Consider the following 17,669-nt stretch of genomic DNA (forward strand, 5'->3'; position numbering starts at 1 on the left):
TGATGGGAAATGTAGGCATCCTAGTCTTGCAGCTTGGCTCTCTGACTGCTGTCCAATGGACTTTTCAACTGTCACTTGTCCAACATTCCGCCAAGCTGCCTACATTTCCCATCAAAACTTGAGGGAAGCTGACAAGTGTCCAATCTGTGCCTTTTGTCACTTGTAGTTCCACTCTTAGTTTTGTCATTTTAACTTCTAGGGAGAATTCAGGCTGGATTTGTTCTAGGACCCACTTATTTGTCTTTATGGTTGTCCATGGCATCCACAAAACTCTCCTCCAGCACCACATTTCAAATGAATCCATTTTCTTCAACCTTCTTCACTGTCCAGCTTTCACATCCATACATCGTAATGGGGAATACCCTAGTTTGGATTATCTTGGTCGCCAGAGAGACATCTTTATCTTTAAGGATCTTTTCTAGTTACCTCACAGCTGCTCTTCCAAGTCACACCATGTCACCTTCCCTCCCATAATGTATACTTATTTATGTATATTTTTAATGTTTAGATTTCAATGTTTTCCCATCCTTTGCCTAACGATCCAAAGAATTGGATTGAATTATGGCTTTCTGAGCAACAGATGAGTAAAAATCTTGCATTGTTTTGTGGGGTGGAGGGTGGGAAGGAGGGAGGAGCTTTACCTAGTTAAGCCCTCAAGCCAAAGCAACAGCTTCAGAATCAGAAACAAAAACTCTGAGGTTCTAGGACTCAATTTCTTTAAACCCACAAAGAGCTCTTACAGAGTGTCAAACCGTTTCCTCCTGTGGCTATCCGTGATTCTCGAATAGGAGTTAGCTCATCTGCTTGAGATTCTTTTAACTAGAAATGTCAGTGGCTGAATCTTGGACTGCTGCATACAAAATGTGTGCTCTGTTGCTCAGCTCCTGTCCTTCCTGTAATAAGCCCTAATTCTCATCAGCGCAGGAAAGGATGGACTGAGAGCCCCCACACTCTCTTCAGGCCATAACCCTCTATTTAACACATCGTCACACACCTTCTAAGGCACCACGCTTCTAGTTGCACGGAAGGTCCTTCTAGGCATATCAGAAGATATTACTTGCCCCTGACATATGGCATTGTGCGGGTTCTGAATAACAGTAATATTAACAGTTGGTTTGTACACTGCTCTTCTAGACAGATTACACAGTGCAAGTAAAAATACAATATAATCAACAGTTAGGATGTTCGGTGAAAGAGAGACAACAGGATATGGTAGCAGAAATTTGAAAAACAAGCATAAAGCCAAGCATTGAGATGAAATCTATCTGAAACAGAGCATAACTAATTTACACGACATGTTTAGCAATGTGGAAACTCCCTACAGGGCGCATGTATACATAAGCAGACAGTACCCAACCGAGTAGCATATAGTCCTTGTCCCTACCAAGATATCTCTCTGAGCTACTTCTTATGACACAGTCCTATAATTGTACTCACCAGAGGCTCATGCACAATAGGTGTTTCTTTCTCTTTGACACCAGTTATCAAAAAATTATCATATTGCTTTGATAATAAGATTTTAAAAGCTGGGAAACCTCCCCCAAATTATACAATATATAAGCAGTGTGTGTTCCTTACATAAAAGTATTAACATATGTAAATATGTATTAACCACATCAGTGCAAGCAGAATTAGGAAGATTAACAAAATCAATAGGTGTAATGAAGAATGATTTAATTAAGATCAGGTTATGCCATGTCACCTTCCCTCCCATTGGGAATACAATATATATATTAACCACATCTACAAAATGTATAAGCCCTCTCATTGATACAAGAACTTTGACTGAATGAAATCTCAATCCAATTTCATCGGCTTAATTTCTCTCTGTTCATGTTGGGTCCCCCAATTCAAGCCCCATCTATGATTACAGTGGTTTTGAGGTATTTACCAAAAGGGAATTCCACAGGCACAAGGGATGCTTTATCTATTTATTTATCCTGATTTTAATGCACTGGTGTTCCAGTTTCTTCTTTCTATGAAAGTATTTACATGAGTTTTTGAAGAGTTCTTCCCCAGCCATAAACTTTCCTCTAATTAACAGATGGCCCAAGACACAAACTTTTGTCAGCGTTTCAGGGTATTTTGCAATAAATGTCTAAAAGAGAGTCTAGCAAAGGCCCTTTCCAAAGTCTACGGCTCCTTCCAGATTGAAGAGCGACCGGATTTCAAGGAGATCATTTTCTGCTCTCTTGCTATTTTTTGCTCTCTTGCATATACTCACATTTTTTCAAAAACAACAACAACACTCCCAGTCTCACACAAACGCTTACCTGAATGTTTTAACGACAGATTGCTCTGAGCTGTGCAGTTTTTTGGACAGCATTAACCGTTAACGAGGGTTCCCCTTCAGAATTTCTGTGCCTTGATTTTCTGTTTCCTTTTCTCTCACCCGAACAGCAGCTCTACCCACAGCCGGCTCTTATTGCACACCACAGAACAGCCGAGCTCAAATGCCACTCTTTATGAACTGATACCTTGCCAGCTTCAGAGCAGAAGATCACACACGCAGACACTCTGTGTTTTCTTTCCCAGAGAAAGCAAAGAGCTCGCCGAAGTTCCTCCTCCTTCCTGACATGACAAAATTCAGAAGCTGGTTAGTCACTGCCTTGCGCAGTGTCCTAGCTAGAACCCACTTGTGCCAAACAGATACATTTTGATAGACCCCAACAGAATGATCTGTTGTTTGTCAACACAGACCTCACTGCCAAAAGTTCCCATTAAATCAGCTGTCCCTGCTTTCCATGAAGCGTCTGTAATTTTGAGTCCTTGTGCCAATCCCGTTCAGCCTTCAGGGATTTCTGAAGGAGGTCTTTTAAAATGTTGGTTACAGTGCCTAGAAAGGCAATCGGATTCTTCTAGTTTCGTTAGCGCCCACGCTCTGGATTGCTAGAAGTTCAGTCTTGGAGGGGGGTAGATGCATCTTAATGCACATGTGTGAAAACGTATGCACATGGACCCCAAATGTCAGTGCGTGCATTGCACACGCATGCCACACCAAAGATATGTAGCAACTGCGAGCGGCAACTCTTCTAGTATAATCAGATCCTCACTGGGAGATTAGTCTTCTTTCTCTTAAAAAAAAAAAAGAAAGAAACTGTTATTCTCAGTTTAATGTACAACGAGCAGGGAAATCTCAGCAAAAATGAATGAGAGGCACAGCTCAGGCAGGGGTTCTTGTTATGAGAAAAGGTCTGTTGATAAGCACACAAGACTGTCTGAATTTTCATTTCAGAAACGGTGGGAGAATATCAGCTCCACAGTGATATTCCCCAGTGCAAATTAAATCACTATAGTGCATGCACAGTCCTCAGAATGTTAAAACTCCAAATGAGAAAACAGCAATATTGTTTTAAAAAATCAAGATATCCTAAAAAGACAGATGGATCCTCAAGGAAAAAAATGAATCTTTCCATTTTTTTTTAAATAAATGCCAGTCCATAATTGGACCGCCCCACCAGGAACGTCCGTCCACATATCTGCATAAGTGAGCTCTGACTCATGAAAGCTCATACTGAAATAAATGTTGTTACTCTTCAAGGTGCCACGGGTCTTTTGATTTAGTTCGTAATAGGGACAGTCCATCATGGGTTTTCAATATTTTTAAAACTTTTTAAATGCTGTTTTATATTTTTCTTGTTTTACTTCGTAAGCTGCCTCAAGCAGGTTCTCTGGAGAGGTGGCACAGAAATCTTCTAAACAAAGAAATAAGAATGGGTTCATTCTATCAACTTTTTATGCTCCCCGTTGCACCCTCTCCTATTCCCTTAACAACAACAACAACAACAACAACATTCGGTTTATATACCGCCCTTCAGGACAACTTAATGCCCACTCAGAGCGGTTTACAAAGTATGTCATAATTATCCCCACAACAAAACACCTTGTGAGGTGGGAGGGGCTGAGAGAGCTCCTAAAAGCTGTGACTAACCCAAGGTCACCCAGCCGGCTTCAAGTGGATGAGTGGAGAATCAAACCCAGCTCTCCAGATTAGAGTCCCACGCTCTTAACCACTACACCAAACTGGCTCTCTGCTTGGTCTCCACACCAAACTGGCTCTCTTAGCTTGGTCTGCACACAGAGAATGAGGTGGAAAAGAGGCAGAAGAGTTGTGCAGTGTCAGGATGAAATGAACCACATAATACTACAGATGGGAGTTGTTTTTGTTATGCTCTTCTTTTTTAAAAAAAACTCCCCGCAGGTAGAAAGCTAGCACACAGGGAACAGGCTAAGTTGGAACATTTCTCCTTAATGTGCTATTTTTCACCTGCAGGAAATTTTGTACAGGGGGAACATTCAGAATTTATATTCCCCATCATTATTCTAAAATGGTACAATTCCTCAAATCATTTCTGGATTTTACCACCTCTCGTCATACTGCCTGGGTACAGCAGGGCCTGCTAAGCAATATTGCAGAAAATGGACAGTTACCTTTCTACATATACTTATTTATATAATTTTTATTCCCAGACCAGTTGCAAATATTGACTTGACCAGACCTTTTTGATATCTACCTGCCTTTTTGAACTATTTCAGATAAGAAGAAGGAGTATTTTGGGTACAGCAACCTTTGGTGAGTCTCTTCTATTCTTTAAATATGTCAAAACCAAGCAGAGTTTGTTTATTTAGGACAATAGCCAACCCAATCCCAAGGATTGAGTGCAGATAACACAGAGAGAACATTAAAACAAAAATAGGCCACAGTCTCTAGGGGGCTCAGAAACTGGACGTCCTGTGGTACATGATGAAATAGAAAATTGTTATACAAATTGACAAAGAGAGAGCGAGAACTAACTTGTTACATTTAGTTTTGGCAAAGTATGGGGTTATGGGGAGCTGCGTGCATTACTGAGCCCAAAGTATGTGTAGAATGGGGGTCTAGCAGCAGTGAAATTCAGCCAAGCCAGACCCAATCTGTAGACCCAGCTACAATGAAGTGTTTGTTTATTTATTAGATTTTTATACCGACTCTTCCTTGACCGAGGCCCAAAGCTATTTACAACGCTAAAACCAATTTTAAATGTCAATAAATATTGTGCATTAAAACAAAAAACATTACTACAATTAAGGGGTCCTACAAGTACAACCGATAGTAAAAAAATAGTAAAATTAGGCAAAGTGTGATGCCATTACATGCTGGGTTTGGGGCAAAGGAGGCTGCTGTCCTGTCATTAGGCATATTTATTTATTTACGCCATTTATAGTCTGCCTTTTGCATTGAGAGTCAAGGCGGATTACACAGTGTGAGCTACTACAGTCAATTACAAGGATATTTCAATAAAAAATGTAATAGGGTATATAAATGCTAATTTGCAAAGATTTAAAACCAGCAGAAATCTAATATACAGAGTTGAAGAAATGCTGAAACATACATTTGCAGTTCTAAGACTGACATATTAAACAACATAGAACACAGTAGAATCATACATAATAACAACATTTGTTTAATATATTGCTCTTCAGGACAACTTAATGCCCACTCAGAGCGGTTTACAAAGTGTATTATTATTATCCTCACGATAATCACCCTGTGAGGTGGGTGGAGCTGAGAGAGCTCTGAAAGAGCTGTGATTGATCCAAGGTCACCCAGCTGGCTTCAAGAGGAAGAGTGGGGAATCAAACCCGGTTCTCCAGATAAGAGTCCTGCTGCTCCTAACCACTACACCAAACTGGCTCTCAAAGCAACAGATAGAACATAGTAGCACATAGTAGTAGAGTCTACGGTCCCTATCTCTTTACTGAAGCATCTCTTTAAAATCACTAGTAACACAGTAGAGCATAGATCCCCCTACCCCACATTTCTGGTCAAGACTTTCACATGCCACATGAAGTGTTAAAACTGCGGGTCACTATCATCATAAAGAACTGCTGAATATGCCTGGAGCTGTGTATTCTGAAGTTGTCCACAGCCGTGATACAGCACCATTGTGTTACATTATGCAAAATGTTTGAGGCAACAGTAGAGTTGTCGGCTCAGCCAGTTCCTAGAGATTTGGGGGTGATGCCAATTTGGGGAAGGAAGGGAATGTTGTGGGGATGTGATGCCATAGACTTGGCCACTGCCAATCTGGGTAGACAATACTGATGTTGATGGACCAATGGTCTAATTCGACAGAGGGCAGTTTCATATGTGTTTGTGGGTCCCTGCGCATAAAGAGCTTTAAAGATCTTTCAAAGCTGCCAGTTTCTCCAAAGAAACTGACCTGGATAGTCCGGGGATCAGTTGTCATTCTGGGACTACTCCAGGCCCTTCCTGGATATTGGTAACTCTAGGCAACAAATAGGCCTGAAGAAGGCATTTGCTTTCAGTCTGTTTGATTTGTTAAACATTTTATTTCCCCTTTTTCCCCTCTCTGAAATGGGAGACACATGGTCAGTACACACACATGGGGCAGAAGATCCTGTCAACATGAACAACAGTCGAGCAAGCACATTATTTATGCATGTATCTATGCTTAGAAACCCACCATTCTGTCAAACCAGTTGGGACTCAAGGTAGGAAACCACAAGAGGGAGTAACAAAAATTAAGAGAGGAATCCAATAGATACAAATTCTGCCTGAGAACACAAATGGACTAAAAGATCATGATTCATGATGCCGACTTTCTAAAGCTGTCAAGCCATCAAATCTTATACCTTTCATAGATTTCACTTGTTGCCTTCTCATTATCTTCTTACCGCATAGTTTCCCAATTGTCGTAATCCAATAGTTGCGCTGTTTATGGTACATCATGGCTTATCATTTGGATCCAGTAGCACCTTTAAGACTACCTTTTTCTTCCATTGTTTTTGGATTTGGTAACCAGCCTTGAGCCTCAGCAAGAAAGTCAAAACTATAAAGAAATAAATACATCCCCACGTGTTTTCTGAAATAGTTCTATCTTACAGCTTCTCCAAAATAATATCAGGCAGGAGCTTTTTTCACAGCTGAATGAGAGCTGTTCCACAGCATGGCAACCACAATAGAAAATGTCTGGGGAGAACTCAAAGGAGGAGACTACAAGAAGGAGCTTCTCAGACAACTGGAGGTGGCACCCAGGTTCATACTGGGAGAGAGAGAGAAAAGGGAGGGGTCATAAATCACAAGAAGGCAGAATGCAATTAGCATAGAGGCAATCAAAACATTCCTTTGCTTGGAAATGTAAACATCTCCTTTTGGTGTGCAGTCAGTTTGTAGCAGTGAAGGTGTCCAATTCCTATGTAGTATAAGCCTTCGGTAACCACAGCTCTCCCTGCCAGTTGCATCTGACAAAGAGAACTGTGGTCCCCGAAAGCCCACACCAGGCGTCACTGGGCTCCCCCAGATCACGCCTCTGTAAAGAGAATCTGTTACCTGTAGTAATGTGATAACCATTCATAGTCTCTATTCAGTCCCCGCTTGACAGAGTCAAATTTGCACATGAATTCCAATTCAGCAGCCTCCCGTTGGATTTTGTTTTTGAAAGGTTTCTGTTGAACCACAGCGACCTTTAAGTCTTTGGTGGAATGTCCTGGTAGATTGAAGTGTTCTCCCACTGGTTTTTGGACGTTTCCATTTCTAATGTCAGATTTGTGTCCATTTATTCTTTTGCGTAGAGGTTGGCTGGTTTGTCCAATGTACAGAGCAGAAGGACATTGTTGGCACATGAGGGCATATATCAGATTGGAGGATGAGCAGCTGTAAGAGCCAGAGACAGTGTAGTTGATGCCATTGGGTCCTGTAATTGTATTCCCTGGGTAGATATAGGGGCAGAGCTGGCATCTGGGTCTGTTGCAGGGCCTGGTCCCTGTGCTGGTGACTCTGCTGGCCGATTCATGATTGTAAGTGAGAAGTCGTTTAAGGTTGGGGGGCTGTCTGTAGGCAAGGAAAGGTCTTCCACCCAGGGCTTCTGAGAGAGAGGTATCATTTTCCAGGATGGGTTGTAGCTCACTGATGATACGTTGGATGGGTTTGAGCTGGGAGCTATAGGTGACAACCAGTGGTGTTCTGTTGTTAGTTCCTTTAGGTTTGTCCTGGAGCAGACTGTTTCTGGGTACTAGTCTGGCCCTGTTAATTTGTTTCTTCACTTCATTTGGTGGGTACTGTAGTCCCAAAAATGCTTGTTGTAAATCTCTTAAGTGTGAGTCTCGGTCGAGAGCATTGGAGCAGATACGGTTGTAACGTAAGGCTTGGCTGTAGACAATAGACCGAGTGGTATGTTTAGGGTGGAAGCTGGAGGCATGTAGATATGAGTATCGGTCTGTTGGTTTCCGGTATAAGGTGGTATTTATTCGTCCATTATGTAGTTGTACAGTGGTGTCCAGGAAGTGTACCTGTTGTGTAGAGTGGTCCAGGCTTAGGTTGATAGTAGGGTGAAAGTTATTGAAGTCCTGATGAAATCTCTCAAGGGCTTCCTTCCCATGGGTCCAAATGATGAAGATGTCATCCAGGAATCTTAAGTATAGTAGTGGTTCCAGTGGATGGGAGCTGAGGAAGCGTTGCTCTAAGTCCGCCATGAATATGTTAGCATATTGTGGTGCCATGCGTGTGCCCATGGCTGTGCCATTAACCTGTAGATATAAGTTGTCACCAAATTTGAAGTAATTGTGAGTGAGTACGAAGTGACAAAGTTCAGTGGCGAGGTTTGCTGTGGTTTTGTCCGGGATAATATTCCGTATGGCTTGCAATCCATCTGCATGTGGGATATTGGTGTACAAGGCCTCCACATCCATGGTTGCTAGGATGGTGTCATCTGGTAGGTTGTCAATGGATTGTATTTTCCTGAGGAAGTCAGTGGTGTCCCGTAAATAGCTGGGTGTGCTGGTGGCATAGGGCCTGAGGATAGAGTCCATGTATCCCGAGACTCCTACTGTGATGGTGCATTTTCCTGCAACAATTGGGCGTCCTGGGTTACCCGCTTTGTGGATTTTGGGTAGTAGGTAGAATCTTCCTGGTCGTGGTTCCTGGGGTGTGTCCGTATGGATGCATTCTTGTATGTCCATGGGGAGTGTTTTTAATATTTTATTGAGTTCCCTTTTGTATTGTTCAGTGGGGTCAGAAGGTAGTATTTTATAGAATGTTGTGTTGGAGAGTTGTCTTTCTGCTTCTTGTATATAATTTTGTTTATCCATGATGACAACTGCTCCGCCTTTGTCAGCTTCCTTGATCACGATGCCAGAATTATTTTGGAGGCTGTTTATGGCCTCTCTTTCTCCACGGCTGAGGTTCTGCTTTAGGTGTTGTTGTTTGTCAATTATCTCAGCCTGAGCACGTCTACGGAAGCATTCAATGTAAAAGTCCAATGAGGAGTTACGGGAGAACACTTCAATCTACCAGGACATTCCACCAAAGACTTAAAGGTCGCTGTGGTTCAACAGAAACCTTTCAAAAACAAAATCCAACGGGAGGCTGCTGAATTGGAATTCATATGCAAATTTGACTCTGTCAAGCGGGGACTGAATAGAGACTATGAATGGTTATCACATTACCACAGGTAACAGATTCTCTTTACAGAGGTGTGATCTGGGGGAGCCCAGTGACGCCTGGTGTGGGCTTTCGGGGACCACAGTTCTCTTTGTCAGATGCAACTGGCAGGGAGAGCTGTGGTTACCGAAGGCTTATACTACATAGGAATTGGACACCTTCACTGCTACAAACTGACTGCACACCAAAAGGAGATGTTTACATTTCCAAGCAAAGGAATGTTTTGATTGCCTCTATGCTAATTGCATTCTGCCTTCTTGTGATTTATGACCCCTCCCTTTTCTCTCTCTTTCCCCCTCCTCTTCTGTATCTGCCCAGTTTTGATCAGGCATCTGATGAAGAGAACTTGATTCTCGAAAGCTTATGCTATAATAAAATTGGTTAGTCTTAAAGGTGCTACTGGACTCTTTGATTTTGCTACTACAGACTAACACAGCTAACTCCTCAGGTACTGGGAGAGAGAGTCCCTCAAGTATGCCTAGGCTGTGACTCAGGGCAAAGCTACAAGTGACGAATGACACTTGAACGGCAAGTGAACAGACTCACGTGTATTTCTCCCTGTTCACTTGCGCTCCACCTGCCCTCCACTTGCACTCCACTTGATCAAGTGTATTCCTCCCTGTTCACTTGCGCTCCACTTGCACTCCACTTGTTCACTTGCACTCCACTTGCATTCCACTTGATCCACTTGCACTCCACTTGCACTCCACTTGCACAAGTGGAGTGCAAGTGGAGCGCAAGTGAACAGGGAGGAATACTCGTGAGTCTGTTCACGTGGGCTTTCATGCTGAGTGGTCACAGTGGGTTTTCATGCTGAAGATCTCAGGCTCAATCCTTGGCATCTCCAGCTAAAAGTATCATATGGTAGGTGAATATGAAAGACCTCCACCTGAGACCCTGGAGAGCCACTGCCAATCTGGGTAGACAATACTGACGTTGATAGACCAATGGTCTAATTCGACAGGGAAGTTTCATATGTGTTTGTGGGTCCCTGGGCATAAAGAGCTTTAAAGATAAGCTCCCAGCATCTTGAAATAAACCCAGAATACTATCAGTAGCCAGTGTAATGGTGGGCACGAACCAAAATATGAACCAAAGTTCGTTACAAACCGGGCCAGTTCGTGGTTCGTGAACTGGTGGTTCGTGGGAGCTCATTTCTCATGAACCATAATGAATTTTAGTCCGGTTCATTTGGTTTGTATTTCGGTTCATCACTACAGACAGCCTGGCACTGATCAATCAATTTCTTGGGCAACAGGGGGGATGGGCTCTCTGCAGACCTTCTTCTGGCCCTGAAGTGACGTTTTCATGAACCAAATGAACCGGTTCGCAAACTGGTGCAAGCTTGGGAAAATCTGTGGTTCGTGAAATGTGACAAACCATGAACCACAGAGTTTGGAATTTTCCCGGTGAACCACAGAGTTCGGAATTTTTCTGCTTCGTGCCTATCTCTAGTAATGATTTTAAAGCAGATTAGCTTATCAACTTTCTCCTGATAATTTCTGAGTTATCTTCCAGTGTAGCCCCAAGTAGAGTGCAATACAATATCAAAATCAGAGTTACTGTAGCATGGATTAGCATGGCCATACTGGGAGAAAACCTTGCAGACAAAGGCAGCATATTTATAAGCTAGGTCTCTACAGACATGGGGTTCTCATCTGTGGTCCACCTTTCCCCCCTATCAGTTAGGATATCCTTCCACCAAGGAATTCAGGTTGGTTATATGTGGATCTCCTTTCCAATTTCTTCTCAGAAAATGTCTGTGAGGCGGGTTAGACTGAGAGAGAGTGATTGGCCCAAGGCCATCCAGTAAGCTTCATGGTTGAGTGAGGATCTGAAAAAAAGTATCCTGAGTTTTAATCAAACACTGTAACCACTACACAACACTACTTTTGTGGTGTTTAATTGTCCCTTGATTCTTGGTACTTTGTTTTGTAATGTTGGGGATTAATTATATTCTGCATTTGACAACCAAACTAAAGAATGGCGTGGAGCCAATCACTCCCCAAGAAGCCTTCCTCCAGCCTAAGGCACTTTCTTCTAACTTAAGACAAGGCACAGTTTGAAGAAATAAATGTATTTTTAGTGGCTATGCGAGTTTGCTTTTCCAGCAAAAGAGCTACATCTAAGAAAACTCCTAAACTCATAACAGACTCTGCTAGAGAAAGGCTCACTCCATCGAACAAAGAGAGCACAAACCCATCAAGAACATCTCTCTGTTTGACCAGCATTCTCACAACAATCCTGTGTAGTAAGTTAGAGAGTGTGACTGGCCTGAGGTCACTCAATGAGCTTCCATGAAGTGGGGATTCAAACCTGGCTCTCCCAGATCTTAGTCCTACAATTAAGTGGGCAATCTCCTAGGGGTTTGCTTTGTTGCGGTAAGCCCCCCAGAGATCACCCGCCACTGGCAGGCAACCCAGGAAAGCACACTTCCTGAAGTGACATCATCACACTTCCTGAAGTGACATCATCACACGGGCCCCAGGTGTGCTCCTGCACTTTGCTGGGGCAAATTTTGCCTCCAAAGAGATTAAAGTGTGGGAACACACCCATGTCCAGAGTAACGATGTTACTTCCTGGAAGTGACATCATCACCAAGCGCCGGAAGCGCACCTGCACTTTGTGCTGTCACAAAAAGCAACAGCCACGGGGCACGAGGTAGATGCCAGGCCCCTCCCTCCTGCCAGGAGGGTATAGCAACTCTACCAACAATTCAACCACCACATCCTCTCAACATTCTGATACCTCATTATTCAATATGTGCTGTAAGCCAGGCACAAGATGTCCAAAATGGAGGCCAGGCATAGCTTATCCCCTGCCCCCTCAAAATTTAAGCAGTAGTTGGAAGAGGTTACTTATTTGTTAGCTTCTGGGTCTGATTCCGGTAACCCTACTCAGCAATATATCTTGAGAATTTTTCTTGTTATCATATTTGTTTCTCCATTTCCCCACGTGAGGGTATTAACCAGTGGTAAACAGCCACAAGAAGTGAGAGCAGTTGAACCGGCTGTTCTCTCCGAAATCAATTTAACTTGTTTTTATTGTGGATAATTTATGGTGCTTTGGATGATTTGATTTTAATTGGGAGTTGCCTCCGAACTGAATTCTGGAGAAATGGCACGTACATTTTCTAAATAAATAAATCCTCTGTAAGATAACGGTGCTTCTTCCACTCACAGCAGACTGCAGATATGAGAAGAAGACGTTTGAAAGGAACTTTGCGAGTTTCGTTACCGAGTTCAGCTCACTAGCAGCAACAGCTCTTCTTCTTCTTCTTTTTAATAGAAAAGGTGATAATACATCCAATGGAAACCAGAGTGATACACAAGACTGAGAACATATTTTTCCCTGTAAACCATGCAGCTTTTAAAAGCTAGACGTTATCTGCAGCTAATAAACAGGCTATCTATTCCCATGGTGTTATCATTTCCAGTGACAACTACTGTACAGGGGAAATAATATGCCAAGGGAAAAAATGGAATTTGTGCATAATGGTCTCTATTCTGTACAATCCCAACAAGGAACTGTTCTTCTTCCCATTAAAACATCTACACAAAAGAAAACACCTCCTTTACAGAAGAGGATATTGCTCCTGAAGTCTCTTTTTCTCACCTTTCTTCTAAATTTCTGTCTTACCAGCATCTCTTCCTGGATATCCAACCCCTACCCCCACCCCCACCAACCCCCAGACATCACCCACAGGCTTGTGATGTCTGAGAGTATTTCCATTGGTGACAGAGCTGCCACTATCTACAGGTATGCAAATTGGCTGCAAGAAACAGGCTTTAGTTTGTCAGAGGATGAACCTCAGAAGTCCTCCAACTCATGCACTTAATCTTGCGTGCAATTCATAGTTCAAACTACTGTTTTCATTCATATCCAAGTTGGAGATTTTAACATGGTATGTTTAACTCGCTTGGCCTCCTGGGAGCAAAAGCTGCATGGTAGATACAGAAGCTTTCCTTCTGTAAAGAAGAGCAGAAATTCACAGATCAGTATATTAGTAACAATATCACCTTTGTTGATTTTGTTTCTTTTTCTTTCCTTGGAAGCCAGAGAACATCTAGCAAAGGGGTGTATAAAGGCAATAATCTCATTGTGAGCGTTCTTCTCGAGAGCTGGTGTAGCGTAAGTAGTTAAGCTGCAATGCAGCACTTTGCAGGTTCGAATCTTACTACTGCCGAGAAGTGTCTGAAAAAGGGAGCTTTGACCCTTGAAAGCTTACTAAAAATCTTGATGGTCTCTAAGGTGCCACTGGACTTGAATTGTGCTGTTCTGCTGCAGACTAACACGGCTACCCACCTAAAACTATGGATTGTTTGTGACATCGGCATGCAGCCGTTCTCTATGGTCGACTCAGACCAAACTGCCATTGTAAGAGATGGTTCAATAAACATTCACTTTCACAAATACATGAAGCTGCCTTGTTCTAACTGAGCCAGACTATTGGTCAAGGTCAGTGTGACGAACTCGGCTTTACACGCTGAGATTTCCAGTAGGAGGGTTATGATTGACAGGTTTCCTTCCCCCCTTGTGGCTGGCCTGAAATGGCAGTTGGGGATGGAACGCTGGGGGAAGCGGTCAGTTGGGAGTGAGAGAAAAACTGCTGAGTGAGAAGGAGAGTTGTAGCCTGGCTTTGGGCCAGTGAGGGTCAGCCAGAAAGTCCCCTGTGTTTTGTGAAGCACTTTTAGTCCTAGGACTAAAGTGGGGAAAACCAGCACAAACCCCTACTTAGACTCTATAGATCTGGGAAGTATAGAGGGCCAAGGAAGGAGGAAGAAAGGGGTCTCCCCTTCAGTGCCAGGAACAGGATTATCGTTCACCTCTATAACACCTGCCCCGGATCTGGGAAGGGTCTGTATTTGTGGAGCGCCCTTAAGTCTGGAGAGGAGGGAAAGTCGTGCTGTGTTTGTGTTGAAGTATCTAAAGTGTAACATCTGTGAAGCAGTATGAACCTCCAAAAGCAGCCAGTAACCAAATGTTTTGTGCCTCACACCGGTGAAGTTGCTGTACATAAACCTTTCTGTCATTACGTTTAAACACCTGCCTACCTGCCTCTTGAGTTCAACTTCTGTTAATAAACCTTCATTTTACCTTTTTTGAATCTCCCCAAGCCTCGTGTGCCAGTTTCTGATAAAGGGAAGCGCAACCTCCTGATCTGTCCCCTATTAAGACTCGGCTGGGTAACCAAATTGTAATATTCATAAGGGTGGGACAAAGAAGAATGTTGAAACTCAATATCAACCATGTTACCAAAGGCTGCCCAGCCCAGTATACAGCTTCATAAGCATACAGAGGAGGAGGTTTTACCTCAGGGTAGGGGAACCTCAGTCCAAGCCTGAGTTTGACGTGGGTTTGTGGCAGTCAGCAATGACTACTCTCATTTGCAGCTGCTCTCCAGTTTCTCTGGTGGAGTTCTTTGACATCAACTACCTCCTGATCCTTTTAACTGGAGATTCCAGGCATTGAATCTGGGACTTTATACATGCAAAGCAGAGGCTCTTCTACTGAGCCATGACCCTTCCTCTTGCCTCTCCCATTTCACTTTCTATCTTTCTTTATTCCTGTACTTACTATATATGGCTTTACAAGTCAACAACAGGAAAGAAAATCTGTTTTTATCTGTAAATGGATTTTTTTTCTCCAAACCCTTTTGTTGGCTATGATCATGTTGTACAGTTCTGACAGCTCCTTTGTCGACTAGAGAGCCAGTTTTTATTATGATGCTTTATTAATAGGATACGACAGTTTATTTGCTGTTTTTATGGGTTGCTTTATTTATTTAATAGTTCTGATTATGTTGATCTTGTGGCTTTTGGTTCATGATGGTTGAGAGGCGCATTCAGCACTTTTCATAGAGAATGTGGATTTTAAGTAATAAATACATTAATATCTCCCTTTCTTGAGGAAAGACAAAATAGCTTCCTTTGTCCAGGTAGGCATATTTCAGTCCTTGGATTTCTGCAATAAACCAAAGAGGTTTTTTAAAAAGAAAGTGGGCAGATTTGAATAAGATGCAATTTGACATGGATAAGTGCCAGGCTTTCCACCTGGGTAACAAAAATACAGTGCATGCATACTGAATGAGGGAAACACTTCTGGGTAGCAGTGTGTGTGAACATGATCTTGGGATACAGATAGATGGAAGCTAAATATGAGCAATCAATGTGATGCAGCAGCAAAAAAGGCAAACACAATCTTGGTGTGTATCAACAAAGGCATAACATCCGAATCATAGGACATTAGACATTAGAAATAGAAACGTCTAAAAACCAGTGGGAGAACACTTCAATCTACCAGGACATTCCACCAAAGACTTAAAAGTCGCTGTGGTTCAACAGAAACCCTTCAAAAACAAAATCCAACGGGAGGCTGCTGAATTGGAATTCATATGCAAATTTGACTCTGTCAAGCTGGGACTGAATAGAGACTATGAATGGTTATCACATTATCACAGGTAACAGATTTCCTTTACAGAGGCATGGTCTGGAGGAGCCCAGAGACGCCTGGTGTGGGCTTTGTTTGTCAATTATCTCAGCCTGAGTACGTGTGGGCTTTCGGGGACCACAGTTCTCTTTGTCAGATGCAGCTGGCAGGGAGAGCTGTGGTTATCGAGGGCTTATACTACATAGGAATTGTATACCTTCACTGCGGCAAACTAACACGGCAAACTGACTCCACACCAAAAGGAGATGTTTACATTTACAAGCAAAGGAATGTTTTGATTGCCTTCACACTAATTGCATCCTGTCGTCTTGTGATATATGTCCCCTTCTTTCCCCTCCCCTCCTCTTCTGTATTTGACCAGTTCGGATCAGGCATCTGATGAAGAGAACTTGATTCTCGAAAGCTTATGCTACAATAAAATAAAATTGGTTAGTCTTAAAGGTGCTACTGGACTCTTTTTGATTTTAATACTGCTAGAGATGCAGTCTGAAGCCAAATTCAAATAGGCAGTGGGAAACACAGGATGGCTGTAGATCAACCTCAATGCATGGCCGTCAATCAATTGGATGGCCATCAATTGCCAGTTTGGTGCAGTGGTGAGAATGTCAGACTAGGACCTGAGATACCCAGCACTGAATCTATGCTCTTCCATGGAAGTTCACCGAGTAACCTTGGGCTAGTCACTGTCTCTTGCAAGCTCGCAGAAGGTAATCCACATGACGCTTCCAGCTTCTAGTTTGACACTCTAGCTCTCAAACCATGCTGGCTCTCAAGATTCTTTTTAATTCGCTGCAAAATAACGATAGATAGATAGAAGACAGACCTATTTTTCCTGTTCTACTTCTAAGGAGCGCAGAACAGCATGCTAGTACATGCCGCCTGCCCCATTTTGGCCTCGCAACAATCCTGTAAGTCTAGACGTGACTGGCCCAAGGTCACTCAGGGCCAAGCTACACATGACGAATGACACTTGAACGACAAGTGGATTGAGTGGAGGGCAAGTGAACAGGGAGAAATACACTTGCCATTCAAGTGTCATTCGTCATGTGTAGCTTGGCCCTCAGTAAGCTTCCTAGCTTGCCGGTCTCCCAGTGGAGTCCTAATCTCACCCGCTAACCACTACGCCACACAATAAATAAAAACACAAATAAATTAAATAAAAAATAACAATATAATGTCTGTAAGCAGTAGGAAAAAAGATAGGGCAGAGAATAGACTGAAAGAAAACCTTTGGTTTTTTTTTCTTGTTCCTTGGGACCAAATTGGATTTCTGCATTCTGATGGCGACACATAAGTTTTCCCAACAGGGCAATGAGTTGGTTCCTGAGGCTGCTTCAGATTGTAAAACCAGCATAATTGCCCTTAGCATCCTGTCCCTATCTGCTGTGCTCCCAGTCTGAATAAGGTTCCATGCACCTGGGAACTGACATCTGATCAACAGACACGAGTTGGACACAAGGAGATCGTATCTTGCAGTTAAGACGACAGTTTGAAGCAAGTGACTGTGAAGAATACGATTGATTGGCGACATCAACAGGCTTTGTGAGAACTGACAGGAGGAGACGGGACACACATGACTGGCACAGCTATTTAGCAGGCAAGGGAGGTGCAGTCAAGGCATACCTATCTAGCAGGGTTGCCAGCCTCCAGGTGGTGACTGGAAACCTCCCAGAATTACAACCGATCTTCAGGCCACAGAGATCAGTTCGCTTGGAGAAAATGGCTGCTTTGGGAGGTGGACTCTATGGAATTATACCATGCTGAGGTCCTTTGGCTT

The 17,669-nt window shown here is 42.9% G+C and overlaps 1 protein-coding gene across 1 annotated transcript in view; it reads right to left on the minus strand.

Annotated features, from left to right (window-relative positions):
- The window catches only part of ESR2 (estrogen receptor 2), an 81,049-nt gene extending 78,657 nt beyond the window's left edge, over positions 1–2,392 (minus strand). The window contains exon 1 of the mRNA XM_054970753.1: positions 2,274–2,392. The gene's annotated coding sequence lies outside the window, so the exon portion shown is untranslated. The remainder of the gene's footprint in view (positions 1–2,273) is intronic.
- Positions 2,393–17,669: the final 15,277 nt, after the last annotated feature.

This window comes from Eublepharis macularius, chromosome 2, assembly GCF_028583425.1.
Source record: "Eublepharis macularius isolate TG4126 chromosome 2, MPM_Emac_v1.0, whole genome shotgun sequence".
Lineage (NCBI taxonomy): Eukaryota > Metazoa > Chordata > Lepidosauria > Squamata > Eublepharidae > Eublepharis > Eublepharis macularius.